Source organism: Lycium barbarum, chromosome 6 (genome assembly GCF_019175385.1).
Source record: "Lycium barbarum isolate Lr01 chromosome 6, ASM1917538v2, whole genome shotgun sequence".
NCBI lineage: Eukaryota > Viridiplantae > Streptophyta > Magnoliopsida > Solanales > Solanaceae > Lycium > Lycium barbarum.
This window is the reverse complement of record NC_083342.1, coordinates 117,456,743-117,463,636: the sequence shown is the minus strand read 5'-3', so window position 1 is coordinate 117,463,636 and position 6,894 is coordinate 117,456,743. Positions and strand designations below refer to the sequence as shown.

Sequence of the window (6,894 nt, the reverse complement as noted above, 5' to 3'; positions counted from 1 at the left end):
AACAGCGGCGGGGCTAGCCGGAACAACCACCAGACCAGCCTGCCCCCCGCAGCAGCAAGGCGCTACTGCCCAACCTTGGTTTGTCCCCCCTTGGGCTGCTTGGGGGCCACAGCCGTGGGCCACCCCACAGTGTCCCTACCCCACCACAGGGTGGCAGCAGCCTCGCGGCTGGCAGCAACCACGCCCAGCCCTGTCACAGCAGGGCATTCTTGGTGCTCGCCCTCCCAGTCGTTCTATTCGGCAGCCCCGTCATCACAGGGTGGGTATGTGCCCACAGATATTGATCAGGCTATGCATACAATGTCCTTGAATCCGCCCGATGACAACAATTGGTACATGGACACCGGAGCCACATCTCACATGACCAACTCCCAAGGAACTCTCTCGTCTTACTATCAATTGAGCAAAAACAATGGCATTGTTGTTGGTAATGGAAACATGATTCCGATTCGGGGTTATGGTCATACTTCCCTTCAAGTCAATCCCTCCCTAAACCTGAAAAATGTTTTACATGCACCTAAACTCATCAAAAACCTTATTTCTGTTCGTAAATTTACTATCGATAATATGGTTTCTGTTGAATTTGATCCTTTTGGTTTTTCTGTGAAGGATTTACGGACGGAGAGAAAACTCATGAGATGTGAGAGTTCGGGTGATCTTTATCCATTCTTCAAAAATTATCAAGCCATTTCGTCTTCCGCACCATCTGCTTTTACCGTCATCTCTCCTCATATTTGGCACTCCCGTTTAGGTCATCCGGGGGATGTAATTCTTAATTAGTTCTTTACGTAGTAGTAATTTGATTGAATGTAATAAGGCTCGAAACAATGTTTGTCATTCTTGTCCGTTGGGGAAATTAATTAAAATGCCTTTTTATGACTCTCTTTCAACTACTACTATGCCCTTTGACATTGTTCACAGTGATTTATGGACTTCACCTGTTCTTAGCTCTTCCGGTCACAGATATTATGTTTTATTTCTTGACAATTATACTAATTTTCTTTGGACTTATCCCATCAAAACAAAGTCCCAAGTTTATGATTGTTTCTTGTCTTTCCGAATTTTCTTTCGCACTCAATTTGAAAAAGAAATCAAAACTTTTTAATGTGACAACGGGCGTGAATTTGATAATGGTCCTTTTCATAAATTTTGTGAACAAAACGGGATGCTTTTTCGATTTTCTTGTCCGCACACCTCACCCCAAAATGGTAAGGCGAAACAGAAAATTAAATCCATAAACAACATGGTTCGTACACTCCTTGCCCATGCATTTATGCTCCCCTCCTATTGGCATCACGCTTTGGCCATGACAACGTACCTACACAATATTCTCCCTTCTAAAATCTTAGCATATAAGAAACCCACTCAGATTCTTTATCAAAAGAATCCATCCTACTCTCATCTCCACGTTTTTGGTTGTCTATGCTTTCCTCTCTTCCCTTTCACACAAATTCATAAGCTACAATCTAGCTCCACTCCATGTGCTTTCCTAGTGTATCCTTCCAATCATCGGGGGTACAAATGCTATGATTTATCGAGCCGAAAAATAATCATAGCCCGGCATGTGTAGTTTGATGAAAACTCTTTTCCATTTTCACAAATAAATAACCCAACTCCTACCTCATATGAGTTTTTGGGTGATGATAATTCCCCATTAAGAATACATTTGTTGCATGACCAGGCCAATGCTCCGCAAATGCGGCCCCCTCAACCTCCTGCAACCCAACACCCGAGCTCACCCACCTCCTCTCCTTCCTTGTCGCCTGTCCAGCAGGCCACTCCCACCACCCCAGCTACCCGCCAGCTTCTTCCCTCTCCTGGCGCGGCCCAACCCTCTCCTTCGCCCTCGCTGCGTCACCACGGCAACAGCCCTTTCCCTGCCAGCCCCCCACCCGTTCCTCGCATGACTACACGTAATCAACATGGGATATTTAAGCCGAACTTGAAATACCATAATCAAGCCTTAAGTGCCACCAACAACTCCATCTACCTTATTCCCTGGAATCCGGTTAGTGCACTTAATGACCCAAATTGGAAAAATGCTATGCAAGATGAATATAATGCTCTTATTGATAGTAAGACTTGGGAGTTGGTCTCTCGTCCTTCAAATGCTAATATTATTCGGTCTTTATGAATTTTTCGGCATAAAAAAAATCTGATGGTTCTTCTGAGAGGCATAAAGCCCGTCTTGTAGGTGATGGCAGGTCTCAACGGAAAGGTGTTGATTGTGACGAGACTTTCAGTCCGGTTGTCAAACCGACAACTATCCGTGTGGTTCTTACTATTGCTTTATCTCACTCTTGGCCCATTCACCAACTTGATGTAAAGAATGCTTTCTTACATGGCAACTTGAATGAGACCGTCTATATGTATCAGCTTTTGGGATTCCGGGATCCGGCTCGTCCTGATCATGTTTGCCTCTTGCGTAAGTCCCTTTATGGCTTGAAACAGGCACCACGGGCATGGTATCAGCGTTTTGCTGAATATGCGGCAACCATTGGTTTCTCGCATAGCACATCTGACAACTCTCTCTTCACTTACTGTCGTGGAAAAGATACTGCTTACATTTTGTTATATGTGGATGATATTATTCTAACTGCATCTTCAGATTCTCTCAGACTCGGTATTATGTCCAAGTTAGCTACGGAATTTGCAATGAAAGATTTGGGTCCGTTGAGCTATATTTTGGGGATTGCTGTCTCCCGGGACAAAAATAGCCTATTCATGTCTCAGAGTTCTTATGCAGAGGATATTTTTGACAGGGCAGGCATGCCACAATGTAATCCTTGCCCCACACCAGTTGATACAAAGGGCAAACTCAGCGCTACTTCGAGCACCCCATATGAAGATCCTACGAAGTATCACCGTCTGGCAGGTGCCTTGCAATACTTGACATTTACTCGGCCAGACATCTCGTACGCAGTACAACAGGTTTGCTTGTTTATGTATGATCCCAAAGTCGAGCATATGGAAGCATTAAAACGCATTTTGCGTTACATTCGAGGTACGATTGAGTTTGGTACACATTTATACAAAACCTCTCTAAAGTCACTACTATCATATACAGATGCTGATTGGGGAGGATGTCCAGACACTCGATGCTCCACGTCGGGTTATTGTGTATATTTTGGGGACAACTTGATTTCTTGGTCTTCAAAGCGCCAACCTACTCTATCTAAGTCTAGTGCTGAAGCTGAGTATAGAGGGGTTGCTAATGTTGTCTCTGAATCTTGTTGGATTCGTAATTTGTTGCTTGAACTCAATTGCCCTATTTGTAAAGCAACTTTGGTCTATTGTGACAATGTGAGTGCCATTTATTTATCTGGAAATCCGGTACAACATCAACGTACCAAGCATATTGAAATGGACATTCATTTTGTTCGCGAAAAGGTTAGACGTGGAGAGGTTCGTGTCCTACATGTTCCGTCATGTTATTAGATTGCTGATATTTTCACCAAAGGTCTTCCGCGCGTACTATTTGATGATTTTCGGGACAGTCTAACCGTTCGTAAACCTACCGCTTCAACTGCGGGGGTGTGTTAGATTATGTAAATATTTAGTCAAAAATATTTTGTAATCTTCTATTTTAGGATAGCATACATTAGAATCAATTAGTCAAATTAGTTCCTAATTTGTAGCCTACAATTATGTTGTAAAGGATGTATATTAACCTATGGAATGAATGAGAATAATGAAGGCAAATATTATCTTACAAAAACAAATTGAACAAGAACCAATGCAGCGAGTTCTCAATCAGCTCAACATAGATATATCATAAAATATGCTCCAATATTGTTTAAAACTCGCTAAGGGGGAAAACAATGAAAAAGATGACACCTTGATGATCAATACTTCTATTACTAGAAAGCCACCACTCACTGTGAGTCGAAAATCACATATCTATATTTTGCAAATTCAATATGTACCAATGTGAAACAATAGAATATATATCATCTTTTGATATGTAGAGATATTGATCTAATGTATTTTCCTATTTCTTAATAAATAAATAAAAAAGGAGGGAAAGGTTTTGTGCACCTTGGCTATGGCAATTGTACTCTCAACCTTCATCATCTCACTACTAAAAAAACAGTGAAATTCGACCAAAATTTTCGACCACACGAGATCGAAAAAGGCCAATTTTCGACCAAAATTTCGACCACAAGGCATGGTCGCTAACAACTAGGGTGAAATTTTTTTCGACCTCACGTGGTCGAATATTTTCGACCTCACGCGGTCGAAATAAGTTTTCTACCTAAATTACGAAAATAAATTTTTCGACCACCTGAGGTCGAAAAAAGTTATTTTTATTTAAATATTAATAAAAAAAATCGACCGCGCACGGTCGAAAATATTATTTTTATATAAATATTTTTTAAAAGTTTTCGACCTCTTGTGGTCGAAATATGAAAGAATATTAAAAAATCAAAATTTCGACCACATGAGGTCGAAATTTAGCAATATTGTTGCCAGATTTCGACCTCATGAGGTCGAAATTCAAAATGTTGCCCAGTTTTTTGACCTCATGCGGTCGAAATTCTAATTTCTGGGTACAATTTCGACTTCACTAGGTCGAAAATTATCAATATTTGGGTTGATTTTCGACCTAATGCGGTCGAAAATCTGGAAAAAAAATTCCAGCATTCAGCTGCTTTTACAACAGCCCACCAGCCAATCTCATTCATCAACCAAATCAACAATACAATTCACCAACACATCCAATTCATCAAAGTACTTCTACAATCATAAACTACAACATTCTACAATCAAATTCAACCTCAAATTCCAATTTAAAGTACTTCTAATTCAAATTACAACTACATTGAAACACTTAAACAACCATAAACTACATTCTACAATCAAATTCACCAGTACTTCTAATTCGAATTAAAACTACATTCAAACACTTATCAATTGTAGTTACAATACCCCTGTTTATCCTCGGTGGTATCGCTTGTAATCTTTTAGGCCACTTTTTCAATTGTCCACCAGCCACCTCTTCTTCACTTGAAACTTCAGGTAAGGGAGTTAAGAAAGTCTCAATCTTTGTATACCTGAAAACATCAAAAAGCCACAAAGTTATCACTGGATAGAAAAATCAGACTATAATAAAAATGTGACAATAAGTTGAAGGATCACAAACCAGGCTATATCAGGATCTTGGGCAAGGCACATTGGTGGATTTTTTACCCTCTTTTCCCCATAGACAGCTTCATTTCGCAGACCTTTCTTCTAGCTTTCCACGAACTTTCTTGATTTCGATTGAATATGCATCTATTGTAAACAGAAAGTAAATTAAGAATACTATCTAAAATGCAATAAATGGTGGAGTATATATATATATATATATATATATATATATATTAGTAATTTCTAATGTACAACTGAACCTTATAGTTACAAGTTTAACATAAGTGAAAGTTTACAGTCTCTTAGTATATCATCACAAACTACTCTACTTGGCAACATAAATTCTATCAATATATTCATGAAAACTACTAAGTATTAAAATATAAGGTAACCTATGTAGGATTTCTCACATTAGAATCAAACACGGCGTGAATTAAAAGAGAAACGACATGTAATATTGTTTATAGCCTCAGTCATTCATCTCACTGACAAAGAAAAACAGAAGATAGAGTTCGAGAAAATAAAATCCAAGTGCCCAACTTTTATGGGAATCCTACATACAAACTGCCAACAATTGTTTTTGTGTACTTACAGTTCCAAGAGTCAGAAGACTTTTGTTCATGTATGAGCCTTCTTTTCTTCCTAATCATGTGGTTTTCACTTTTAGGGGAATCCTACAAACAAACAGTCAACAATATTAGATGCTATCATTCAACTTCAACTGTTGATATTTCAAACGCTGAACAACTAGTGCCAGAAATCATACAATCTATGACAAAGTCATGGGCATCGTTTGAGTAAAAAATTGTCACCTTAGCCTCAAATCTCAATAGGGTACTGCACTGGTTGTTTTTCTGATTAAGGTGTCCTTTTCATCTCTGATTGTCATTTATCATTGAAAGTATCTCACTATGAGAAGCTCTGTGGAACTGCAAGTATCAATAAGAGTTGATCCATTAGGATTGTTTCTCATTAGAACCGCGTTATCATTTCAAAAAGTTGCATCTTGTTGAGCAGTCATGGAAAAAACCAGCACATTGAATACGGTGATACATGAAAAGAGTACTTTAACTGAAAAAAGTTCCATTTTCATCTTTCAAGAACCCACAAATTTTTAACAAATACGAGTATTTAGCAATATCTTCATATTAAAACCTATAAACAGCTAACGACAAGCTAAAGGAAAGATCTTGTTACATAAACTAAAAAGAGCTCAATAGCCTCTTACAGATATATATGTCACTTGGTGTAACAATGGAATTGAACTGAAGTTGTTAGATATTCACATGAATAACAGATAAAGTACAGATCAATTAGATGCATCTAACTGTGTATCTCTATTTGAACCGATTTCATTTCCAAACAAGTAAATGGGTCAATTTCATATACCAAATTGAATCTCTTACCAAAAAGCAAACAAAGAAATATTATCTAAATCATCTAATACCTAAAACAAACATTGAACAATCAATAAAGTTAACAAATCTTCTAATTAAACTACAACTATACAAAGTAATGCAATTAATAATGATAAAATGAGATTGAAAAACAAAAACCAAAAAAAAAAAAAAGGACTAACCCAGCTCACTGTTCAGTCGGCGGCGGCTGGTGGCTACTCCGGTGGTTTAACTGGACGGCGTCGCCTACTTGGAGAACGCCGGTGTTGGTGGGGTGGTGGGAATTTTGGGGAAGATGAGTTTAGAGAGGGTAAATTTTTTTGAAAGAGAAGAGAGTTTTGGGGGGAGATGAAATATTTTCATCGCC

The 6,894-nt window shown here is 38.7% G+C and overlaps 1 long non-coding RNA gene across 1 annotated transcript; it reads right to left on the bottom strand.

Annotated features, from left to right (window-relative positions):
- Nucleotides 1-4,722: 4,722 nt before the first annotated feature.
- Nucleotides 4,723-6,894, bottom strand: LOC132600052 (uncharacterized). Its single transcript, XR_009567106.1, has 5 exons — nt 6,710-6,894; nt 5,943-6,059; nt 5,723-5,804; nt 5,144-5,274; nt 4,723-5,054 (listed from the first exon to the last, which is right to left on the bottom strand). It is a non-coding gene; the product is annotated as an uncharacterized LOC132600052 (long non-coding RNA).